Source organism: Bubalus kerabau, chromosome 9, assembly GCF_029407905.1.
Source record: "Bubalus kerabau isolate K-KA32 ecotype Philippines breed swamp buffalo chromosome 9, PCC_UOA_SB_1v2, whole genome shotgun sequence".
Classification (NCBI taxonomy): Eukaryota; Metazoa; Chordata; class Mammalia; order Artiodactyla; family Bovidae; genus Bubalus; species Bubalus kerabau.
Window position 1 is genome coordinate 92348479 of NC_073632.1, and position 13731 is coordinate 92362209.

The 13731-nt window shown below is 39.0% G+C and overlaps 2 long non-coding RNA genes across 2 annotated transcripts in view; both read right to left on the bottom strand.

Moving 5' to 3' along the window:
• The window catches only part of LOC129620121 (uncharacterized), a 255079-nt gene that overhangs the window by 89291 nt on the left and 152057 nt on the right, over positions 1 to 13731 (bottom strand). The gene's annotated exons all lie outside the window — the stretch shown is intronic.
• Positions 1 to 13731, bottom strand: part of LOC129620123 (uncharacterized) — a 139119-nt gene that overhangs the window by 68325 nt on the left and 57063 nt on the right. Inside the window, exon 3 of the long non-coding RNA XR_008698393.1 lies at positions 7139 to 7241. This is a non-coding gene — a long non-coding RNA (uncharacterized LOC129620123). The remainder of the gene's footprint in view (positions 1 to 7138; positions 7242 to 13731) is intronic.

Genomic DNA, 13731 nt, shown 5'->3' on the forward strand with positions numbered 1-13731 from the left:
TCCGAGGAGACACACGTGCTGACAAAGCAAGAGATTTTATTGGGAAAAGGCACCCGGGTGGAGAGCAGTAGGGAAAGGGAACCCTGGAGAACTGCTCTGTCACATGGCTTACAGTCTTGGGTTTTACGGTGATGGGATTAGTTTCCGGGTTGTCTTTAGCCAATCATTCTGACTCAGTCCTTCCTGGTGGTGCATGCCTTATTCAGCCAAGATGGATGCCAGAGAGAAGGATTCTGGGAGGTGGTCAGACAGGTGGTGTCTCCTTTTGACCTTTCCCAAACTCTTCTGATTGGTGGAGGCTTATTAGTTCCCTGTTCCTTACCAGGACCTCCTGGAGTAAAACAACTCATGCAAATGGTTACTATAGTGCCTGGCCAGGGTGGGCGGTTTTAATTAGCATGCTTCCCCTTACACTATGAGCATATCTTTTATATTTGTTCTCCTTAAAAACATTTTTTTAATTACTACTGTAAGGTTAGGTATTATTCTTGATGTTGGGGAAACAGCAGTGACTGAGTGTATAACAAGATTCTGGCAGGAAAAGAAAACTTTACCACAGATAATATATATATATATATTCGTGATATATATATATCATGGATGTGGAGGAATTTGAGGTTACTCAAATTCTGTTTGCTGTCAATATTTTCCAAAACCCACGCAGAAAATATAAAAGAAAATAAATATTAGAATGAAATAATGGTATGGTAAAACTATCAAAGAATATGGTTTTTTATTGGAATATAACTGCTTTACAATGTTGTGTTAGTTTCTGCTGTAAAACAACATGAATCAGCCGTATGTATACATTTGTTTCCTCCTCTTGAGCCTCCCTCCCATCCTCCCCCATCCTCTAGGTCATCAGAGAATAGGTTTTTAAACGTTCTCTAAACGAGGCTGGAATAGAAAGGAATCATAAATAAGATTAAAATTTGATTGATAACTTGATTGATGTGGTGGGGAAAATGACAAGGTCGGAGCTGAGCTTTGGTTTTTCCACCTTTTTGTATTAGCTAGAACTTCAGATAATGAGGGTTTGTTGTAAAAATAAATATGGAAAAAAGAACTAAGGGAATTTTTGCTAACCTAGTAACAGATATATTCTGTACCTCAAAGGAGAGGAATAGAGTTTGAGAATTAGAAGATGATTTAGGATCCAAAGTCATTTTACCAACATTAACTTGTCATTCTTTAGTTAGACAATCTCTTGCCAATATTATGACTCAGCTCCTCTCTCTAGCTCTACTGCTGGGTATCTTTTAGTTTCTGCTTAGTCATGACATCTGCACTCTGAACTTGAATGCATTCACAACCTCTGCATATTGAGTCTGTCTTTCAGCCACTGCCATCTCTGTTACCTGACTTTCGTGTCTTTTCCAGTATCAGCTTTCATCACCAACTGGAATACTCTCTTTGTATTTTGCACTCAAATTCTCCAACGGAGAGAATCAGATGAGTATTCTTCAGTCATCATTTTGTTTGGGCAGAGTTCTCATGCCAGATTTCTCATGGGCTGCTACTAGCCAATAGATGGATCCATAATACAACAGTCTGTTTTCCAGCCTGACCTAATCTGCTACTGTTGGTGGTACACAATCACGCGGTAACTGCCTGTGCTGTGTTACTCATGTCCATCTATCAGCACCTAGAGCTGTGCTGAGAGCCTAGACTTCCTCCTCAGTGAACTTGGTTTCTTTGAGGCTTCATTTCCACATCTATAGCAGGAAAAGTTGGATCATATGTCCTTTAAAGTCCTTTAAAATTCTTTAACATTAAAGTCCTTTAAAATTCTAAAGTACTATGAGTATATATTTTCTATCTGTGCTCTTAAAAATTTTTTTTTTAGTTACTACTGTGAGATTAGGTATTATTCTCAATGTTGGGGAAACAGCAGTAACTGAGGCAGATCAAGTGTATAACAAGATTCCAGCAGGAAAAAAAAAAAAAACACTTAACCACATATGAGTGAAAGTGGCTCAATCATGTCCAACATTTTGTGACCCCACGGGCTGTAGCTTGCCAGGCTCCTTGGTCCCTGAGATTTTTCAGGCAAGAATGCTGGAATGGGTTGCCATTTCGTTCTCCAGGGGACCTTCCCAACCCAGGAATCGAACCCAGGTCTCCTGTCTTGCAGGCAGTTTCTTTACCATCTGAACCATCAGGGAAGCCAACCCTATATGATACCAATCAAATTGTTTTCATGAAAGAGCTGCTTAGATTATATTAAGAAATGTTTAGGGAATAGATAAGGAAAGTTGAGCAGCAAGAGGGAGACGCTACTACCACATCTAATGTTGAGTGGGCAAGTGGGACATGACATTAAGCCAATGAGACTTTGAGACTTAGAGGAAGAGATGCCTGGAAGAAACAATAGTCACAGAGGTACAGATATTGCCCAAAGATAAGGAAAGTTTTTCAATACCTCTCCTCACACTCTAGTTTACCAGGGTTTCCGACTGGCCAAATACAACTGAAAATATGAGAGAAAACGATTCAAAGTGATATAGTCTTTAGCCTCAGAGAGAACAATGCAGAACCAAGAAAATGGAAAATGGTTGTGGAAGGGGGAACCAAATGGAAAATAATCGGTGCATGGATCTTACCATCAAGTGGAGTCAACAGATAACAAAATTAAACTAAAATTAAATACAAAAGAAAACAATAAACTTTTAGTTTATTATTCTTTTCCCTTATGGCTTACTACAAGACATTGAATATAGTTCCCTGTGCTGTACAATAGGATCTTTATGTTTATCCATTCTATATGCAATAGGTTGCACTTGCTAACCCCAAAATGCCACTCCAACCCTCCTCCCCACCTCACTTTCAACCACAAGTCTGTTCTCTATGTCTATGAGTCTGTTTCTGTTTCATAGATAAGTTCATCTGAGTCATATTTTAGATTTCACATATAAGTGGAATATGGTATCTACTATGGTATTTGTGATGCCATATGGTATAGTATCATATGGCATTTGCCTTTCTCTTTCTGACTTACTCCACTTAGTGTGATAATCTCAGGTTCATCCATGGAGCTACAAATGGCGTTATTTAATTGTTTATGGCTGAGTAATATTCCATTGCATGTGTATACACACACACACACACACACACCCCATGTCTTCTTTATCCATTCCTCTTCCAATGGATTTTTAGCTTGTTTCCATGTCTTGGCTACTGTAAATAGTGCTGCTATGAACATAGGGGTGCAGGGATCTTTTTGAATTATAGTTCTTTCTGGATATGTGCCCAGGAATAGGATTGTTAGATCCTCCAGAAACTCTACTTTTAGTTTTTTGAGGAGCCTCCATAATGTTTTCCATAGTGGCTGCACCAATTTACGTTCCTACCAACAGTGTGGGAGGACCCCTTTTCTCCATACCCTCTCCAGTTAGTCACACTCTTCTCTTTTAATACCTGTCAGTTCTGCATAGCTTTTGAAGTTCATAAAATAGAAATCTTATATTCATTCCTTTCAGTCTTGCTTTTTACACTCAATAATACTTTTTAATATTTACCCATGGCGACACATGTTGTTGTAGTTCAACTTCACTGTTAAAAAATGCTTCATTTTATGAATATTGTATCATTTGTTTATCCATTTTCCTAAGGACATTGTGATATCGCCAATTTGTTGCTATTATGATACTGGTGTAAATATTCATCTGTCTCTCTTTTGGATACATAAGCAGGTATTTATTTGTGATATATAATGCATGCAAGAATAGAATTGGTATATTATGTAGACTGTGCATGTTAAACTTCATAAAATAGTACCAACTTGTTTTTCTTACCGGCTGTATCTGTGTATACTCTCACCAGCAACATTTAAGAGCTTCCCTTGATTCCTGGACTCTCTATCATTCAATGCTATGGATTAAATGTTTGTATCTCTCCCCAAATTTATATGTTGAAATCCTAGACTCCAAAGGAATGCTTACAAGTAGTCCTGAATTATAACTCGAGACATCACCATGATAAGAAAATGGGATGGACACTCAGCCTAACAGCTACTAAGACTTACTATTAATAGAACATCATTTATAATATAAACTGTATAGTATTAACACAAACATAGAAAAATTGACCAACAGATCAAGATGACTGTGAGATAGACTCACATTTCAGAGTTTATTATATAATAAAGATGGTGCCACAGGTCAGACTGTTTAGTAAATGATGATAGGAATACTGTTCATGTGGAGAAAAATTCATACATACAAGAATGAAGTCCAGATTCATCAAAGAAATAAATCAAAATAAACCATAAAGGCAGAAGATAAAGTACCCTAGGGTTAGGGAAGAACTTCTTAAACAAAATTCCAAAATCATCGTTAATAGCTTTAATCACATCAAATTAAGAATTTCTGTGAATCAAGCTAACATAAAATCTGTTGCAGAAAGATGATTTTGGCCATGTCTAAAACCACAAGGAAATTATTATCTAGAATATACAAGAAACTCATGCAAATGAAGAAAGCATAAAAAATCTCAAATTTCAAAAATGAGTAAAAGATATTTGAGTCAATTCAGAGTCAAAGAAACCCAAATATACAATCAGTGATGAAAATCATTAGCAATCAGAGGAATGGAATTTAAACTAAAAAAAGAGAGATATTGCTTTAGATCCATCATATTCTAAAAACAGAGTATTGAGTGAAAAACCATCATATTCCAAACACAGAGTATTGAGTTAAAAAAAAAAAAAGAAAGAAATCCAATGCTATCAAATATGCTGTGAGGAGTTAGGAGTGAGGAGTGGAGCAGAGGCCTTGCAAAGAGCAATGACTCAGATGCCCAGAACTGCAGAGGGTTCCTAAGGAGCCCTCAGCCCACTAAAGCAAAGCAAGACCACAACGCCCAGATGAAATCCTACTGTGTCATCTTAAATTCCCAATTCCATCATGAGAGTCCTATGCACCGGACACCCAGCTCAGGAACCCACCATCACCTGAGCTCTTTGTTTCCCTGGGAATCTCTTGGTTCCCCACAATCATAATCATCCTTCTATAGGCTGAGAGTAAAATGACTCTTTATCTAGTTTTCCAAATATCTATATTCTTATGGAAATATAGCACCAGAATAAACAAGTGACAGTTCTTTTTTAATAATTGAAATTTTAACCAAAACTTTTTTCTCTCATCGTTCCCCACCCCCTCATCCATTCACTCAGTAGAATTCATTGCCTCGGGGAAGAGATCATATAGCAGAGAAGCAGAGAAAAATTTTTGGTGTTAAAAGCATAACTATGAAGTATATAACTTCTAAGCCATAAAACATTATCTTTGGGAAGCCAGACAGAGAGCCAGGCCAGCCTGTCCTCAGACTACAAAAAGGTGACCAGGACTGTGGGGAATAAGCAGAGTCACAACAGAAGCTGAGTTTAGATGACAGTGTGCTCCTGAGCCCTGTGTCCTATAGAACCGTCTCCCCAGAGGGAACCTGGAATCACAGATCCAACAGAAGTGGGCCCCCAGTCCCAGGGAAGCACCTGGAGCCAGCAAGATCCCTGTGTCTTACCCCTCGGCCTGGCTCCCCAGAGTGGCACCAGAACAGGCCTAAGGCCACCTCACAGAGCATTTTGCAATCATGCAGCAAGAGCTGTGTGCCTGAGAGCAGAGCCGAGAGGGCTGCTCTGACAGCCATTTGGAAGTTCATGGTAGATGCAGAGTGGTCCAGAGTCAGGGTGGAAATAGGGACCTCTCCTATGAGTCTAGGTGGATGAAGAGGGATTTCAAGGAAAGGCCTTCTCCATCCTGCCTTAAGTTCTGACCTATCTCTTAGACATCACTCTGCAGAAAGGACAGGGCACTCCACTAAACCCATGGGCTCTCCATGTGGGACTATCTCACCCCATAGCAGACATTTGGCAATATCTGGAGACCTGTTTTGTGGTCACAACTGGGAAGCGCTACTGGAATCTGATAGGCAGAGGTCAGAGATGCTGTTGAACACGCTACGATGCACAGAAAAGCACCCCCAAACAAAGAATCACCCAGCCCCAAACGTCAGCAATGTCAAGGATTAGAAACTCTTCTCCAAGCTGAGATTAGATCTTGACTACTTGGCACAAGAAAAGATTTATCATGTACAATGTAACTGTTCATTTGTTTTAAATATAGAAAATTACACCAAGTTCATGGACTAAAATGTGGAACCACTAGCTTATGGTCAGGAATATATCTGTTCTTTCATATAAAATAATCAACAATGATCAGTTTTGCATTTAATGAAATGGTTTTGAGTTGGGAAGAAAGGCTTAAGTAGCTTTAAAGCAAGATAAATCACCTTACTTACAAGGAGGAAAGAGAATTAGAGACATGAAGACAGATGCTAGAAACTTACAACAATATCTGAAGCAAATGAGAGGAGAGTGGGGAAGAGGAAAAATAAGCAGGTAAGTCATCCACAGAGTAACATTCAGAAGAGACAGATGATATGGGGACCGTGAGCACTTTTCAGAGAGATGAGATGGGTTTTTGTCCAGAATCTACAATCAAAGTTTACTAAGAAGGTGGCCAGAGAACTTCAGGTCAACATCAACATCCCATCAACATCCCGGGAGAATATCAGCAAAGGGAAAAACTGGAAGGGCTTTCCAAAATAGCACAGTGAAAGCAAAAGCCAAAAACAAGGAAGCGAAGGAAAAAATGGGAAAAGAGAATAGAAGGAAGAAGAGAAGAGAAGACTAGGGGAAGGGATAGAGAAAGAAAGAGAGATTCAGAAACAATTTCAATGAGTAATAAAAGTAAGTCAGTCTGATGTTAATGACATGCCAAAGTGCTCCATTTTTATGCAAAAGCAAATAACTGTGAAGTATCCCCAACATAAACACTGATTAAAAGAGATTAAATGTCTTGGGATGAAATGTCATAATATTACACAGTGTCAGTTTGCGGTGTTCTCAAAATGTTAATGACCTCCAGCTTCAGCTGCTTCCATTACCAGCAATCTCAAGGGAGAGCAACCTCAGCTCTGGGGCTCCCAGGAGGAGCTCAGAGCCTCATTCCATCTCCTCGCCATTAATAGATAAAATTTCACCGAAAATGATACGGTGACATTTGGCCATAATTCAGAAGGGACCACACATTTTAAAAAGAATTTTTCTTTTATCAGAAAGTGCTTGAGTTTATCTTACCATTTCAATAATGTTCCAGACCTGATTCAGTCAGTCTTCAGTCCTCTTTGGAATAATAGTTTTCTATTCTTTAACAGTGACATTTCCCCAGCAACGGTAGCATCTGCAGAAAATTTAGGAAGTGAGAGTTCATCATTTTACAAACTAATTCTGGAGCAAAAGCGTGGGTCAGGATGAATTTATAACTGTTTCATCAGGACTGATCCTAGAATTCTTCATGAAATGTTAATGTACTCTGAGGGGCCACGCCCCCTCATTTACTTTAATAAAAATCAGTACTTCCGAGCTCCACGACTATTTTTGCCTCCAAGCCAAATAAAATAGGCTAACACCCTGTGGTCGCTTTATAGATTAGTCATTCTCTCCCACCTAATCTACTGACCCAGTTTCTCTCACACAGCCAGTACATGTGCCTTTCCATCCAACTGGCGACACTTCTGAACATAGGCACCTCAGTGGGTATGTATGTTGCCCAGTAATATCTATGCCTCCGCAGTACAAAAGTGGGTTTTTCTTGTGGCTCAGATGGTAAAGAATCTGCCTCCAATGCAGGAGACTGGGGTTCGATCTCTGGGTCGGGAAGATTCCCTGGAGAAGGAAATGGCTTCAGACATATATGGTTGGTGCAATTTTATCTGCCTTTATTCAACAAATGCTCATTGAGCTTTTAGTAAGTGCAAGCTTCTAATCAATCTCTCCTCTCAATATATTTCTAACATCAGGAGTGGAGTCAGGGGTGAGAGAAAGAAAAACATGGTGCGGCAGGACAGATCAATGCCTCTTCTAGGGCCAATTACAGTCCTCAGTGGGCTTCCCTGGTGGCTCAGATGGTAAAGTGTCTGCCTACAATGTGGGAGACATGGGTTCAATCCCTGGGTTGGGAAGATCCACTGGAGAAGGAAATGGCAACCCACTCCAGTACTCTTGCCTGGAAAATCCCATAGATGGAGGAATCTGGTAGGCTACAGTCAATGGGGTTGTAAGGAGTCGGACAAGACTGAGCCACTTCACTTTCACAGTCCTCAGTAATTAATATATGATGAGAAGTCTCTTAGCTGGAGACTTCAGGGAAAACCTCAAGATGGGTGGGCACTGGATGAAACAATCTATAAGCCCTGTCTGAACAGAGTAGCCTATGGCCACATGTGACTCTTTAAAGTTAAGTAAACTGAAATAAAGGTCTTTCCTAGTGGCTCAGGTGGTCAAAGACTTTACCTGCAATGCGGGAAACCCAGGTTCTATCTCTGGATCGGAAAGAGCCCCTGGAGAAGAGAATGGCTACCCACTCCAGTATTCTTGCCTGGAAAATTCTGTGAGTAGAGGAGACTGCAGGTCTAAAGTCCATGGGGTTGCAGAGTTGGACGTGACTGAGCACAGCCACACACACACTGAAATAAAATTTAAACTCCAGTCACACTAACTTCACTTCAGGTCTCACTAGCCACATGTGTGACCAGTGGTGACCATATTGGAGAGTGTAGAAAAACATGTCCATATTGCAAAAAAATTCTTTGGACAGCTCTGTTCTAATCAAAGAAATGGGATAATAACCCTGAGAGACTACAGGCATTTTACAGATATTTAGAAACTAACAAACACTCCCCATTGGCTGGCATATAGGGTGAGAATAAAACAGTAGTGGTAGATAAGACTGAAAAGAGAAGTTGAAGTCAAGTACAGTGAGTCTTGAACTCATTCAGGTGGAATCAGGGGTTTGTTTGAGGCAGAGGACTGAGACTCTGGATTAATGTTTGGTAATGTGCAGAATGATGACCTGGAGAAACCACTGGGCAAGGATTCAACCCTGGCTGCACGTTAGAATCACCTGAGGGGCTTTTTAAAATCCCATTGCCCAGGCCATACCTGAGAAGAACTAAATCAGAACCACTGGAGGTAAGACTTAGGCAACAGTAATTTTTAAACCTTCCCAGGTGAGTCCAATGTGCCAAGGGACTTAGGGATAACCAATGTTTTTATATGCCAGTATCCCATCTCTCACTTCTGTCAACGATAACCTCTGTCCTTATTATAAACTTCCCCTTATCATATCTGCTCAACCCTGGTGGAGTTGCCACTCTTAATAAGTTGATTCCCTGACCACTAGAAGTGGCCTAGGAACCAAATCTTGACAAATACCCAAGTAATACTGGTCATGGTGATTGGCCCAGATTTAGACTACAGTCCAAGTCTGGCAAGGAAGAACCTGATCTGGGATTTTACATACTGCTGGTTAGAAAGGTTCTCAATTCCATCTAGAAGGTCAACATACTTGGATGATGCTGGTCTGAACATCTCTGTGAATGTGTTCCCTTCTATGCTCCATCACCACCATCACTCCATTGCAAGGTAGAAAGCCACTCACACAAGAACATTACAAAATTCATAGGTACAAGCACAACTACGAGGTCCCTTTTGAATCTGTGTAAAGGATTGATCAAGATTGGGGATCATGGACAGTTCTTGACCTGTTTCCACCTTGGAGAACACAACCAATGTCCTACTCAGTTACTTTGGCCAGTCGTTCCCAGGTATAAATTAATGGGGATTTATTGTATTCTCTGTTGATGATTCACTACCATAGGCCAGTGAAGCAGAGAAAGTATTGGAGGCAGTGAACATAATTGGTTAGAAATGTGGGTGGGTCTAGGTCTACTCACAGGAAGGGAAAATAAGGCTTTTGATGGGAAAAGACAGTACCTGGTAGTTTAGGCATTCTTTCCACCCCTGCAATCTGTCCACTGCTGATGTTTCCCGTCATTTTCACCTGAGCATACAACCTCTACTTTACACCACCTCAGGCATTTTGTGTAACTTAACTCAGGCAATTTTCAGACGCCAGTCTCTATAGGATGTGCTCTGTATTTTAAAGGGATTTTACAATATATTTCCATTTATAGCATTTTAAGATGTAGGCTTCTATGACATGTGATAAAAAGAAATCTCTTCCCTAGTGGGAGGTTGTTCAAGATGCCCTTTACAAGCCCTCTTCCAGTTCTAATAGTGAATGAACATATTTAGCAGGTGTGCATGTTTTGTGAATGTAAAAAAAGAAAAGAAAAAGACTGAAAGGTGAGAAATTAAAGGTCAAAAGTAGATAACTTTGTTCTTCCTAGTGAGAAGATCTTTCCATTCTATAAATTCACTCATTTTTTAAAAAATGGATCTGGACTTCCCTGGTGGTCCAGTGGTTAAGAATCTGCCTGCCAATGAGGCACACAGGTTTGATTTCTGCTCCAGGAAGATTCCACATACAACAAAGTCTATGTGAGACAACAACTGAGCCCATGATCTAGGGCCTGAGAACCACAACTCCAAGTCCATGTGCCGCAACTACTGAAGCCTGTGTGGTATGCCCTACAGCCCATGCTCCACAAGAAAATCCACGGCAATGAAGAGCCCAACACTGCAACTAGAGAGTAGCCCCTGCTCATCACAGCTAGAGAAAGCTGGCACACAGGAACAGAGATCCAGCCAAATATAAATAGATCAATACATCATTCAATTTAAAAAAAGGATCTTACCCTACACCTATGGACTTCACACCTCCTCTTTAAAGGAAACAGATGTCCAATGTGGAAATCATGTAGATGATCCTATAGGGGCTGGGGGAAACAGGGCCCTTTGAGTTTTCTCTTTCTAGTCCCTACATAATCCCTGAGATGCCAGTGAGCAAGGCTTGAAAACCACTATACCAAATTATTTCCATCACTGGTTGCCAAGTGTGGCACCCCCTGTACAGCATAGCAGCCTTGCCCAAAAGGCCTGAAACAGAAATTAATTTATTAGTATTAGGATGGCTTTGTATCTTCCAGAGTCTTCTATAAAAATGCAAATGTTCCTGGGAGGAGAAACATCTTAAGCAATCATGGAGTATTATTTTATCAATTCAATTTGCAGCTTGGAAACTTAGCTGACAGCAAAGCCCTGTAGGACTGGGCACAGATTAAGGAATTGAAACAGATATAACCAAGGAAAAATGTCTTTACTTCCTGAAGTAGTACAGGACCCACCTAGCAGGCTATTAATAGGCTTCAAACAAAATTATAAAATGGTAACATCTGAATATATTTTGAATGTCAGATATTCTTGCAAGTCTCAATCTATGTTGTAGCTCATTTTATGTATTCCTTGACTCTTTTATGTAATTAACTCATATTTGTATTCCTTACAAAAACTACACAATGAAAGTACAATTTTTATACTCAGTATTACAGATAAGGAAACTGAGGCACGGAGGAGTTAAAATCATGCACCTAATAAGAGGCAGAATTGAAGCTAAGCCATTCAAGTCAAGATTCAAATCTGAACAATCTGACTCTAGGGACTGTGATAACCTCACACAATGGTTCATCGTCCAGAGGTGGACAATTATTTCAATTCACTCTGGCATTTCTAAAGGGTGGCCTTCTAAACTTTAACTCTCTAACCTCTGGGATCCTCTTGAGTTTGGCTGACTATCCCAAAGAAAACAAGAAGGATGAATTTCCAGTAAACTATGTGCTTATTGATATGGGACTTATCTTCTAGTTTTGCATGCAATCTAACCAGTTCAGTAAGGATTTCACTCAGTTGAGGCCAGGTGTTTTCAGGTCTTCCATGGACTACAGCAAGAACTGTGCTGCTAAACTCAGGAAAATGACACATATAGAATTTAACTGAATAACACCATCTAAAGCTGAATTGTGAAAACTGGTGACCCTAGAAGTTTGGCCCTTGCCAATATCATTAAAGCATCCTGTTTTCCTCTAGGAGTTTTATAGTTTCAAATCCTATGTTCAAATATTTAAGCCATGTTGAGCTGAATTTTTTGACTACTGTAAGGTAAAGGTTCAATGACCCTCTTTTGAACATGGCTATTCAGTTTTCCCAGCACTGCTCATTAAACAGAGTATCTTTTCCCCATATTCTTGGCTCCTTTTTTGAAAATTAATTAATCATATATGCATCAGTTTGTCTCTCGACTCTTCATTCTGTCCAATTGATCTATGTATATGTTTTTATGCCAATACCATACACTTATGATTACTATAGCTTTGTGATATAGTTTGGAATCAGGAAATGTGACATCTCCAGCTTTCTTCTTTTTTCTCAAGATTGCATTGGTTATCTGGGATATTTTGTAGTTCCATACATATTTCAGGATTTTTTTTCCTAATTCTGTAATCAATGCCATTAGAATTTTGATAGTGATAGCATTGAATTTGTAGATCACTTTGGGTAGTATGAACATCTTAACAATATTAATTCTTCCAATCCATGAACTTTGGTAAAATCATTTATTGGTTTTAACATTTTTTTGGTAGAGAGAAGACAACATTTTAAATATAATTTCCCCGAATTAATACAGATTCAACCCAATCCAATCAAATGCTCATCAGTCTTTTTTGGGAACTGATAATCTGATTGTAAAACTGATGTAGACTAGACAAAACAATTTGGGAAAAAATAACAAAGTTGAAGGACATCCTCCACTGATTTCAAGATTTGCTTTACCGCCTTAGGATCGAAAATAGCATGATATGGTGTAAAAATAAACACACAGGTCAATGAAAGCAAATAAAGAATTTAGATACAAACTCACACTTATATGGTCAATTGATTTCAACAGTGGCTCCAAGGTAATTCAGTTGGGAAGCAATACTCTTTTCAACAAATGGTACTTGAACCATTGAATATCAGAGGACAAAATAAATGTACTTTATTTTTACATCATACCATATATAGAATATAACTAAAAATACATTATAGGCTTACAAATTGTGAGTTAACACTAAAAACTTTTGGGAGGAAATAGAGAAGAAAATCTTTGTGACCTAGAATAAATCCAAATTTCTTAAATAGGATATTTTTTTAAAAAACTCAAAATGATAAATTGAACTTCATTTGTAAAAAATTGCTTTTCAAAGATATTTTTAAGAAAATTAAAATGCAATCCACAGTCTAGAATATTTGTAAAACATTCTCACAGACTGTAACCTGCCAGGCTCCTCTGTCCATGAAATTCTCCAGGCAAGAATATTGGAGCAGGTTGCCATTCCCTTCTCCAGGGAATCTTCCAGACCCAGGGATCAAACCTGGGCCTCCTGCATTGCAGGAAGATTCTTTACCATTTGAGTCACCTGGGGAGTGCCCTTGTAAAACATAGATCTATTAAAAGACTTGTGTCCATAGTATATAAAGAATTCTTACAACTTAATAAAGAAAACAAAGCTATTTTTGAAATGAATAAAATATTTGAATAGAGAGCTTACCCAAGATATACCAATGGTTAATAAACACACAAATCAACATGATTAACCATTAGCAAATGCAAATTAAAACCACAATGAGATACTACATGCTCTCCAGAACTGCTAACATAACCAAGTATTTGAAAGAATGTGAAGCAACTTGAGCCCTCATACATGATACATGGGCACATACTTTAGAAAACAGTTTGGCCACCTCTTATACTCTTATGAAGATAAATATACACTACTCTACAACCCAGCAATTTCTTTTTAATATATTTACCCAAAGGAAAGAAAGCATATGTCCACACAAAGATGTATATGCAAATGTTTATAGCAACTTCTCTTATAATAGTTCAAAAT